The sequence below is a fragment of the Bubalus kerabau genome, chromosome 22, assembly GCF_029407905.1.
Source record: "Bubalus kerabau isolate K-KA32 ecotype Philippines breed swamp buffalo chromosome 22, PCC_UOA_SB_1v2, whole genome shotgun sequence".
Classification (NCBI taxonomy): domain Eukaryota; kingdom Metazoa; phylum Chordata; class Mammalia; order Artiodactyla; family Bovidae; genus Bubalus; species Bubalus kerabau.
In genome coordinates, this window is record NC_073645.1 from 25714536 (window position 1) to 25727433 (window position 12898).

At 43.8% G+C, this 12898-nt stretch overlaps 1 protein-coding gene across 5 annotated transcripts in view; it reads left to right on the forward strand.

Moving 5' to 3' along the window:
• The window catches only part of SUFU (SUFU negative regulator of hedgehog signaling), a 106390-nt gene that overhangs the window by 18151 nt on the left and 75341 nt on the right, over positions 1-12898 (forward strand). The gene's annotated exons all lie outside the window — the stretch shown is intronic.

The window sequence follows — 12898 nt, forward strand, 5'->3', positions numbered from 1 at the left end:
ATGTCCGACTTCTAGCAACCCCATGGACTGCAGCCAACCAGGCTCCGCCATCCATGGAATTTTCCAGGCAAGAGTACTGGAGTGGGGTGCCATTGCCTTCTCCAAGGCTTCCCTAGTACCTGGCTTACACTGTTTTCTAAATTCAGCTGGGCCATGGCTGCTTAAACTTCCAATTTCTAAAAACAGCACTTTTGCTTGAGATGATGGCTCCTACCCATTGTCGGGTTGCATTAACTCCATCCATTAAGTTTGCTGCTTGACTTCTCACAGAAGTGAAGAGTAGAGCTGAGGTCTGTGTGTATCAACTGTGCTGGCGACCCTTTTAATGCAAATCACCCTGCATGGTGGTGGTAGTCTTGAGAGTGTGTGTGGTTCTTTTTGTTATGTGCCCCTTTGGAAGTTGATCAGCAGTTAGATTCTGTGATCATTGTCACCTGGAAATTAAGCACCACGAGCCTCTTTGTCTCTCCCTTACTTGGGTGTGTGGATACAGAAGACCGAGACTGACCTTACAGAGTACCCTAGGGTGTCAGTACCCAAGGTACTGATGACAGATTCTCAGAGATAGGTAAGATCCTTTTCAGGTAATTACCTGAAATAAATGGGCTACTGTGTAGGACCCTGGAGGCTTTCTGCCATACATAGGAATCAAATCAATAACATAATAATACTCTTGTGTTGCAGCGAGATCTGATCAGTGGATCTAGGAGAAAGGATGGTCTGTTGTCCTTTCCTGGCACTGGGTTTACCAGGTGATGGGTGGGCACACTTAGTTCTCATCCAACATTAATCACTGGCCATTCTTGTTTGCTTGGAGGGTCAGCCATTCACTCATTACAGAGATAGTCACTGCTGGGATAGTTGTGGGCATGAGGTATGTAGTAATGAAAAGGATACTCCTGGTTTGGTCTTGTCTTCATGGAACCTCCAGTCTTTTGGCTGAAGCATCCTTGAGCAGGAAAAGTGTGGGGAGGTGGACTTGTTACAGCCTCAGAACCTTAGGTATCAAACAGAGCCTCCCTGCCTCCTTTTCTCGGAGAAGGCAATGGCACCCCACTGTAGTACTCTTGCCTGGCAAATCCCATGGATAGAGGAGCCTGGTTGGCTGCAGTCCATGGGGTCGCTAGAAGTCGGACACAACTGAGTGACTTCACTTTCACTTTTCACTCTCATGCATTGGAAAAGGAAATGGCAACCCCCTCCAGTGTTCATGCCTGGAGGATCCCAGGGACAGGGAAGCCTGGTGGGCTGCCATCTATGGGTCGCACAGAGTCGCACTGAAGCATGGGTCGCACTGAAGCAACTTAGCAGCAGCAGCAGCCTCCTTTTCTGCAGTCTGTCCCTTGAGGCCTAGAGGGGGGCTCTTTGTGAGCAGGAGTCCTGAAGCTCAGAAATGAGGCCAGGCCTTTGTTCTTGGCTGGGCCAGTTGCTCATCTGTAAGTGAGAATGTGGATTCATAGCAGTTACTCAGAGAGATGTGGTTCACTAGACTCTAGGCCCTTAACTAGCAGGTTAGTATAAATTGGTGGCCTCTAAAGATCCTTTACCTTCCTACTCCCTCCCCCGTTACTCAGGCTTCTTGAGACCCGTCATAGAACCAGCTTTGCTGCAATAAGGCCAATCAAGGAGATATTTTTGTTATTCCAGTGCTGACCTCCGTGTGATGCCTGGAGGTACTTGGAGGCTTGCCTCTGCTACCAGTTTCCCTGACTCTGATCTCCCCTTTCAGCATGAGGTGAGGAGCTCAGGAGCCATGCCTGTGGAGGGGGCTAATGGAGGGTAACTAGCAGAGAATGGAGCCTGGCTCAGGCTCCCAGTCCCAGGGGGTCAAGCTGGCTGGCTGCACTCTCTGACTGTGATGGATTTGACTCCTAAATGCTTCTGAAAAGCTTGTTTGGTGTGAGGAAAAAACTTAGTGAAATCCAACAGACAACACCATGGCTTGTCCTAACCCCTTCTCCTTCCTGACCTAGCTTTTTCAGTATATCAGATTGCAGACATGCTGGATTCCTGCCCTCCTGGAGCCAGCCTGGCAATTTTTCATTCCTATAGCCATGGGTTTTGCTATAGAAAGAAAAGGCCCAGAAGGAAGGCAGTGGCTGAGCAGGGAGCCTTTGAGGTTGGAGCTTTACAGGAGCTTTGCTACTGTAGAGCCCTTAGTCCTATCCCAGCTCTGTGGTTGATGGCAATGTTCATACCATATCCCTCCCTGCCATCCAATGACCTCCTGTCTCAGTAATAGCCAAAGGCTATTGCCACCAAGGTTCTTTAATCCACCTCATCCCCTGCTGTTCTTCTCCTTCCTCATTCTGTTCTTGCAAAACCAGGCACTCTGCTGTCTCAGGGCCTTTGTACCTGCTCTCCCCATGTTTAGAAAGCTCTATTCTCAGATAGCTTCATGCCCTACTCCCTCATCTCCTTAGGTCTTTCCTCAAATATCACCTTTTAGTGAGGCCTTACCTGACCTCCTTACTGAGGATGGAAACCCTGAGCCCCCTCCATGAAACACTATCACTCTTTCCTGCTTAATTTTTTTAAAGCACTTATCACCATTTACCTTATTTTATTTAATTGGCTTGTTTGTTGTCTGTCTGCCCTTCTTCCCACTAGAATGTAAGCTCCCCTAGGGTAAGGATGTACATCTGCTTTATGCATTGGTGTTTCCCCAGTACATCAACAAATATTTGTTGAGTGAATGAGTAAGTGAAAAATTTAAAAACCTTGCTTTGGGGTTTCTCTGGTATTGGGAAAGCATTCTCACAGCAGAGGCAAAGAATTCTTCTGGCCCAGCACCAAGTCTGAGCATTTAGCTCATGCAGGGAGATTTCTTCAGTTTGGACCTATGTACTCATAATGGGGTTGATGCTCCATGGGGATTTTCATAAGAGTCAAAAGCCTTTCTTTGGGAGGAGGTGTGTGATTTCAGTAGAAATGCTGGAACCTTGCTTTATTGGGGTGCGGGAGAACCTCTAGCACCTGGCATCGTACTTGGTATATAATAAGCCCATAATTGGCTTCCTGAAGTGTTTAGTGCACTTTACGTTTTAAATGCTGGGGATATCATAGGAGCAAGACAGGTAGGGTTTCTGTTCTCATGGATTTTACATTTTAATAGGAAAAAAACCTGTTAAAAAGTTTTAGATAATGCAAGTACTCTGTTGAAAATAAAGCAGAGATGATGTGCTGGAGATATCCAGGTAGAAATTGGGGTTGAGGTAGCTGGAGAGGTTACATTTAGCAGGTAATCAGTAATGGCTTCCTTGAAGACACAGCATTTGAACTGAGAGCTCAGAGACAAAGTAGCAACCAGGTTGCCACCCCTGCAACTCTAGGGGCACCATTCATATTATTCTGTGCAATTTGTGCTCCCTGGAGTTGTATGATGCTCTGGTCAGTCAATTATGTGAAGATTGTAGGCAGTGAAAATTGCTCTATAGTAGTAAGGACCTTGACATGTTCAAGGAACAAAAAGAAGGCCAGTATACTTGGGGCTTGGTAAGAAGAGCACAGTGGAGCCAGATGAGGTTGGAGAGTTTGAAGGCAATACAAAGAATGTGACATTCAACAGATTATCTATTATCTGTTGATGAGGGGAGCAAAGGGATGATGTGATGGGGCAGAGGTTTCAGGAAGCTTTTCCAGTAACGTAGGAAGTCAGCACTGGTGTGAAGTCAAGAGAACAGAGCTGAGTGATGGTTTTATTTCCCTAAAAAGGAAACATCTGCACATTGACTCCAAGGAAATGCCGTTAAGATATTTGAGTCTGACTTTGGTAGTGACAGAGAGGAAAGCTCATTGCTTTTTAATACTGTCTTATCTTGTTTGTCATTGAATATCTCAGCCTGATTATTTCTTTGGACAGCAATGGGAATATTACCACTGTTTAGCATTTGCTCAGCTGTGACACTTTGTGCCCACATACAGAACACACAATAAGTACAGTCCTTGCTCTTGGGGAATGGACTGCAAAAATATTTGTTCCTTCCCATTACCCTCTTTCAGGTGTCTCAATCTGGGGTGTCTGACTTCCCAGAGTCCTGGAGGCAAGTGGGTGAATAGAAAGTCCTTGGGCAGAATGCCCTGGCTCTTTGGGTTTGCAAGAAGCCCCAGGCTGTACACCTGTGTGCAGACAGAGTCTTGCTTCCTAAATCCGACTGTGATCTTGCCACTGTTGGCCTAGCCTTTTTTTTTTTCTTAATTAAAAAAAAACCTTAGTATAGATGCTGCTTTAACCCAAAGCCTAGAGTGGGGGCTGTCCTAGTGATGCCAAGTAACTCAAGCACCAAGCTCCTCTTTGGCCTAGAATTCCTATAGAACGCCGAGTGGGCTTGGGATCCCTCTGGGGACTGACCTTTGGGTTCTTTGGTGGTGGCTGGGAGTAGAGGGGAGAAGGTATAGTTGATCTCCACTAGGGGAGGATGAACTCTCAGCTTTTGCCATCTTGCAGAGAAAGGGTCTGCTGCTCTTGGCTCGGTGCTTTTCTTAGATTCAGTTCTCAGGCTGGGAGGCTGATTGCTCACTGAAAGCCCAGGATAGAATTAAACCACCCTGAGTGTTGGGAGCCAGGTAGATTGTTTAGCTGGGTTCTCAGCTGAATCAGCCTGGGAGCTACTGTTTTTAAGCCTGAGGAATGCTGTGGGAACATGCTAGTTGACTCCCAGCAAGGGATCCGAGGAAACATCTACTTGAGTGAGGCAAATGCATTCCATGAGTCTGGTTGGATGGCACGAAGCAGAAAGAGCATCTGCTACTCAGAGTTCAAGCTCAGAGGTGGCTGCCCTGCACCATAGCCTCATTAGAATCCCAGCTCAGCATAAGGTGCAGAGTCTCTACTGATCCAGTTTTTTCTTTCTTTCTTTTTTACTTTCTTTAAGATTGTGCAAAATTAACATGATATAGCTGGAAGTGTTTAAAAAAAACACAGCTATGTCAGAATATTACCGTAGAGACATTGGAAAAGAATTTTACAAAGTTTTATTACCTCATTTAGTCCTTGTGTAGTCACCAAACACGATTTCAAAATAGGTCATGATGTATCAGTACTTGTGAACTGTTCAAAATGAAAACATAATCTTTGCAAATGTTTAGTTTGTAATTGTTTACTGAATTCTGTTGTAACAGCTGTCACTCAAAGCATGGAAGCAGCCAGGAAGACTCTTGGGCATGGTTTGAGGAATCCAAGGTCAGGAACTTGGGCAAAGTTGGAAGATCCAGCACCTCTTGAAGGATGGGGCTGGTTAAGCTTCAGAGTCTAGAAGGTAGGGAAGCTGGAAGCTTCTGCTGCTATTCTCAGGAAGAAGTGATAAACGGGACTGCTTCTGCGGAGCACCAAGTAAGGGAAGGTTGACTACTAGCTTCTCTGTATGGGTATTTGCTAGTGCTGGACACTGTGCCACCCACCAAAAGCCTCCCAGCTGCCCTATGAAGTAAATATTCTTATTCCAGTTTAACAGATGAGGAAACTCCAGGGCACGTGGAAATTAACTTGCCCAAGGGTCAGCTGGAAAGTGGTGGAGCTGGACTTTGTGTCTTGTCTATGTCACTGGACTCTTCTCTAGCATTTTATTAGGACCATAAAGTGGGATAAATTTTTGCAGTTGCTGCCCCGAGTCCACCTTGGGACCTCCAAAGGGTTCAAGGAGCCCAAGACTGAGACTGTCTTGTGTTCCCCATCCTCACTTCCCAGCCTCCCTGCCCTGCTGGCAGGCTCACTCTGCCTAAGCCCTCAGCTCATAACCTTGGGCTGGCATTTGCCCCTTTATCCCTTGCCCAGTGTTCTAAATTCTGTAAAACTTTGCCTTTTTTCTCAAATTTAGTCTCATTAGTAAATATTTTAGTCTTACTCTGTTCCATTGTTCAGCAAGCCTTCACTGAGCACTTCTTTGTCAGTCACTGGTGGTGCAAAAAGGGGGCAACTCCAGTCCTAATGGGAGAACTAGGAAGGCAGTTACTGTATAGCAAGGAGGGTCCTGTGGTGGGGGCTTGCAAGGAGTAAGCAAGAGTGGTAGGTGCCCTATATTGGTCTCAACAAGAGAGAGTTTGGCACCTTCAAAGTAGGATGGCTGGGGAAGGGTTTGTTTGTAAAGAAGAGACTGCAGTCACACAAGGCTAGCCATTGGCTCAGCTGCTACTCTCCTAGTGCTGAAGGGACCAGAGGAGGGAGTGAGATTTGAGAACCCAGAAGAAGAGTTGTGTAAAGTGTTGTTCTTCAGAGTGACCTTAAGCGGCAACCTTCAATTGAAGGGTCTCTCTCCTCCCTCTGATTTCCTGTTAGGGTTTCCACTGGCTGAACCCAATTGAATGCCAGAAGGTTCAAGAGCCCACAGAGGTCAGCCTTAAAGGGCAGAGAGCAAGGTGGGTGTGTTGGTTTTCTACTGCTGCATAACAAATGACCACAAATTGAGTAGCTCAAAGCAGCACACATAGTCTCACATCTCCTCTGGGTCAGGAGTCCAGGTGTGGCTTATCTGAGTGTTCTCTTTAGGGCCCACAAATCTGCTATCAGTGTCAGCTGGGCTGCATTCTCACCTGAGGCTCCACTGGAGAAAAGTATCTAGGATCTAGTACTCACCAGCTGGGGCTTCCTGGGTGGCTCTGATGGTAAAGAATCCGCCTGCAATGTAGGAGACCCAGGTTTGATCCCTGGATCGGGAAGATCCCCTGGAGAAGGGAATGGCTACCCACTTCAGTATTCTTGCCTAGAGACTCTCATGGACAAAGGAGTCTGGTGGGCTACATTCCAGGGGTTGCCAAAAGTTGCACATGACTGAGCGACTAACACATACTTACTCAGCAGTTAGAGGCAGAAAACCCTTTGCCTCTCAAAACTCAGAGATTAGTCTTCCTGCTTTGAAGAAATCTCGTTTTTAATGACTGTGTAATCTCCCACCACACAGTGCACCAGAACTGGTAATACCGCTACTTGTAGAACATTTAGATTGTTTCTAAATGTTTACTCTTATAAATACCACTGAATATATTTACAGAAAAGGCTTTTTCCAAATACAGGAGTGAAGAGCTGCTGCCCCTCATATATATATATATATATAAAATAAGGCATCGACTCATGTAATTATGGAGGCTGTAAGACCAAAATCCATAGCGCCAGTGTCACTAGGTCCATTGTAATCAGTATGGAGTCAATAGGGTTTTAATTAATAGGTTATAACTTGTTAATACCATTTGTTTTGATGCTCAATTGTCCTCAGTTTGGCCAGTGGGAGCCCTTAAGTTTGGGTTCTCTTTACCGTTGACTTAAATGTTCCCATCATTCTTTAAGTACTTACTTACCTTCTGGTACAACAAAAAGTTCCAGGGTCATTTTGTGCTTTCCCAACTCAAATCAGCCATTTCTCCAGCAAGCTCTAGTCTTTTTTAATGGCAGATGGTATGTAGAAACCAAGATCTAAGTGCTGCAGGTTATCATTGCTTTTGAGGTGTTACTCAGTGGAGAGAGCTAGGAAATACATCTGTATCACACCCACACCCACACCTACATCTTTTATTCCACTATTAAATACCATACCAATACCTCCAATTCCAAAATCATACCTATGAGGCTCTTTCTATCCTTCTGTTTTTACATATTTTTAACTTTGATATATGTTTACCAGTTTTTTATCATTTCTTACAGTGAGAGTAACCTGGCTCTCATTATCCACAATACATTTACCCAGAAAGTAGTTTCACAATTACCAACCCATAATACTGCATGCTAACCAGAGTTCAGTATTTGTTTACTGTTCTTTCTGTTTTTAGTCTGAGGACATATGATTAACAAACTGTGTACTTAAGGTACTTGGGTGACTTTTGCCCCCCTCTTCAGTGTGGTAATATTATTTCAAATACAGTTAAGTTCATTAATTTACAGTTGTATTACATTTAACATTTTCCTCCATCCTTGTTTATTTTGAGTATGTGAAAGCATTATCATTGATCCAGAAATGATAACCATACAGAAATATATATTCAGAGAAATGTCACACTCATACTTCCCCCACCCCACAGTCCTTTCCACTTGATTCCTACCTACTGCCTGTAGGTAACCAATCTTATATCCTTCCTGTGTTGCTTTTTGCAGAAATGAGCAAATACAGGTACATTTTCCTGTATTCCCTTTTCTCCTTCTCAAAAGGTGGCATGGTATAGTCCTCTTTTGCTGTTTTTACTTAACAATATCCATTCAGTTTTTAGAGGTCTTCCTCATTCCTTCTTACAGCTGCATTGTACTCTTTGGACCACTCTCCTATGAACGGGCATTTAGTATTTTGGGATCATAAACTCTTAGAGTTTGATATGCTGAGTCAAAAAGTAAACAATATGTGGGAGTTCCCTGGTGATCTAGTGGTTAGGATTCTGGGCATTCATTGCCATTGCTCCGGTTCAATCCCTGGTCAGGGAACTGAGATTGGGCAAACTGCTGTGGTGCATCCAAAAAAAAAAAAAAGTAAACAATATGTGATTTTGTTAGGTGTTACTCACTTCCCCCCAAAAAACTTGTGCTAATTTGTATTGCCACCAGCAATATATGAAAATACCTCTTTCCTCACAGGCTCATCAATGGAATATAATGTCATACTTTAAAATTTTTGCCACTCTAAGTGATAATGGTATCATCGCTTTTTTAATTTGTATTTGAGTTGCATTTCTTTTACCATGAATGAGATGGACCATCTTGTTGTTTGCTTAAGAGGAATATATCTATAGCTCAGTTTGTGAATTTTTTTACCATTAGGTCTTTGGGGTTTCCGCCCCCAACTCAGTTTTTAAAACTGCGATAAAATTCACTTACCAGACGGTTCACTCACTTAAAGTATACAGTTTAGTGGTTTTGAATATATTCAAGAGTTATGTAACCATCACCATAAACTAATTTTAGAATTTTTTTTTAATCACCCTCAAAAGAAAGCCCACACCCATTAGCAGTGACTCTGTGTCTTTAGTCTCCCAGCCTGAGGCAATCACTGATTTGCTTTCTGTTCCTGTAGATTTGCCTATTCTTGATATTTTGCATAATATGAATATATATTATAAATTATTTGTTGTATCATATAAATGAATTCATACAACATATGGTCTTTCGTAACTTCCTTCTTTCACTTGGTTTAAGTGATACAGTGCTTACAGTGTTTCAGGCAGTTTTGAAATGTTTTATCCTCCTAACAACTCTGAAATAGTTACCGTTATCCTCATTTCATAGATGAGGAAGCCGAGGCATGGAGAGATCAAATATCTTGCCCGAAGTCACACTGCAGTGAAAAAAATGGGCTTTGGAGTCAGACCTCAAGTCTGAAGTCCATCACTTGCTTACTGTATGACTTATAGAATATTACCTAAATTCTCTCAAGTGTCTTTTTCTCATATATTAGTTAAACGAGGATAACAATGGCTGAGTCACAGGGTTGTTGGGGAATTAAATAATACAGCATCAGGAAAGTGCTTAGTGCAAGGCCTCCAACTTAATAGGTATTCAGTTAATTGTAGTGGTTATTTGTAGATAGAGCCAGGTAAAGGCCTGGCTTATTTGGCATGGTTGGCTCTGACTCCCCTAGCGTAGAGGTGTATCTGAGATGCCAACTTTCTTTTTTTAAAGATGTAATCCACATAGCATGAAATTCGCCCTTTTAGTATACAATTCAGTGCTTTTTAGTATATTCACAAGGTTGTACAATCATCACCATTATTTAATTCCAGAACATTCCCAGCACTCCAGAAAGAAACGCTATACCCATTAGCAGTCATTCCCCATTCTATCCTTCCCCAGCCCCTGGCAACCACTAATCGTTCTGTCTCTGTGAATTTGTCTATGCTGGACATTTCATATAAATGGAATCATATGATATGTGGTCTTTTGTATCTGGCTTCATTCACTTGGCCATAATGTTTCCAGGGTTCACTCATGTTGTAACAAATAATCAGTACAGCATTCCTTTTTATTGCCAAGTAATATTGCATTGTATGGATATTCTATGTTTTGTTTATCCATTTATATGTCAATGACATTTGGGTTGCTTCCACCTTTTGGTTGTTATGACTAATGCTACTGTGAACACTGGGCTTCCCTGGTGGCTCAGCTGGTAAAGAATCTGCCTGCAATCTGGGAGACCTGGGTTCGATCCCTGGGTTGGGAAGACCCCTTGGAGAAGGGAAAGGCTACCCACTTCAGAATTCTGGAGAATTCCATGGACTGTATAGTCCATGGGGTCTCAAAGAGTCAAACACGACTGAGCGACTTTCACTTCACTTCACTATGAACATTAGCGTACAAGTTTTTGTGTAAAAACTGTTTTCAGTTCTCTTGGGTATATACCTTGGAGAGGAACAATTGTATCATATGGTATATTTAAATTTTTGAAGAACTGCCACATTGTTTTTTCCAAAGCAACTCTGCTGTTTTATGAGTGTTCCAATTTCTCCACATCTTTGTCAACACTTATTACTGTCCGTCTTTTATTTTGGGCATCCTAGAGAGTGTGAAATTGTATCTCATTGTAGTTTTGATTTGAATTTTCCTAGTAACTAATGGTGTTGAACACAAGATGCCAGCTTTTAGGTCAGCTTTTTCTGCCTGCCCACATCTTGTATTTATTCTTGGAAGTCTCTCCCAAGCTCCTGTTTGTCTTCTGCCTGGAATTCGCAGTCATTTTGGTCTCTCTGAGGCTGATTGGCACCTTCTTAGTCAGGTGCTTTGGGGGGGACCTTTGGGCAGGTTCCAGTGGTTGGGATTTGAGGCACATGTTTTTCCTGTTGGCAGCTTCGATGTGACTCTTGAGGCTGGCACAGCCATTGCCTGGGCTCCCCAAACTGCTGAGACAAAGCCAGCCTCTCCCTAGGGTGCCTTAATAGGCAGGATCAGATGTTCTTGATCTGGAAGCAATCCTGGGAGGCCATCTCATCCAGCTTTCTACAACAAGACAGTTAGAGTCCTTCACCCCTCCCTACCAGACTGGGGAGGGGAGGACCTGTAATGCCTTCCTTTAAGAATCTCTGTAGGAAGAAACTCCACTGGGCGCCTTTACCACCAGCCAGTGTTTTAGCAGCCTCTGTGTTAGTAAGATCCTTCTCTCTGACCCAGATCCCACCTTCTACAGCATGTGCCAGTTTCCTCTCATGCGTTCCTTTCTGAAGAGGATGTGCAAGACAGCCGCTCTCTGCTTTGGCTGGAGAAGCCCTCACGTGAGGAAATGCAGACCAAGCCAGGCCCCTCCAGGGGATGTTAAAGACTGAATGACCTTGTCATTCGGCTATTGCCCGGGCAATCTGCTTTGAAGAAGAGGCCTTCTGACAGGCCCCAGGTTGTGTGTTTATCCCGAGGCTAGGCCATTCCAAACTCATGTTTCAGAGTTTAGAGGTTGCGTCCAGCTAGCCTGGTGGGTGGTAATCAAATGCAGGTGGAGACCATCTGGCCCAGACTGTCCCTCCCAGCCAGTCAAGTGAGGGCTGGCCTGCCCACCACAGAGCTGGCCCAGAAAGCAGCCTGTGTGGAGGCAGATGGTGTACCCGTGCATTTATGCGCATACACACCCATGTGTGCGTGTGCGTGTGTGTGTGCGTGTGCATGTCCCTCCTTAGAGAGGCGGCACTGCTTGGGTGGATGTGACTCCTCTCTGTGCATCTGAGGGTTCTCCCCTTTGCACAGTCTGAGGAGAGTGTTTCTCTTAGTCTGTTTCTCAAGTTTTTGCGGTTAGAAATCATTTATTTTTCTTGGCCCAGGATGAAAGCCTGGGAGTAATGGTCTAATACATTTTACAAAGCAACCTCTAATTGGTGGCTGCTTAAAATCTTCCCTTTGCCCTAGTGACCCATCTCCCTTTGCAGGGTTTTGACTCCAAGTCAGTCTTTACCCCGAGTTTTCACACCCCCTCGCAAGCCTACAGCCTCAGCTTAACTCTTCCCTCAGCCTCTCTGCATAGAATTGCTCCCAGCCAGGACAATTCAGCAAGGAAAGAAAATAGCTTACACTGCATCCTGCCAAGCATCTTCTAGCCTGGTCTCCCAAATTCTAGATGTATATCCCCAAGTGGAATCTGCCTCCCCATTGATACTCAAAGAAAATGGTATCTAATTAAAGATCTAAATGTAAGACCAGAAACTATAAAACTCCCAGAGGAAAGCATAGACAAAACACTCTCTGACATAAATCACGGCAGGATCCTCTATGACCCACCTCCCAGAATAATGGAAATAAAAGCAAAAATAAACAAATGGGACCTAATTAAACTTAAAAGCTTTTGCACAATGAAGGAAACTATAAGCAAGGTAAAAGACAGCCTTCAGAATGGGAGAAAATAATAGCAAACGAAGCAACTTGACAAAGAATTAATCTCAAAAATATACAAGTAGCTCATGCAGCTCAATTCCAGAAAAATAAACGACCCAATCAAAAAATGGGCCAAAGAAATAAATAGACATTTCTCCAAAGAAGACATACAGATGGCTAACAAACACATGAAAACATGCTCAGCATCACTCATTATCAGAGAAATGCAAATCAAAACCACAATGAGGTGCCATCTCACACCAGTCAGAATGGCTGCTATGAAAAAGTCTACAAACAATAAATGCTGGAGAGGATATGGAGAAAAGGGAACCCTCTTACACTGTTGGTGGGAATGCAAACTAGTACAGTCACTATGGAGAACAGTGTGGAGATTCCTTAAAAAACTGGAAACAGAACTGCCTTATGATCCAGCAATCCCACTGCTGGGCATACACACTGAGGAAACTAGAATTGAAAGAGACACACGTACCCCGGTGTTCATCACAGCACTGTTTACAATAGCTAGGATATGGAAGCAACCTAGATGTCCATCGGCAGATGAATGGATAAGAAAGCTGTGGTACATATACACGATGGAGTATTACTCAGCCATTAAAAAGAATAAATTTGAATCAGTTC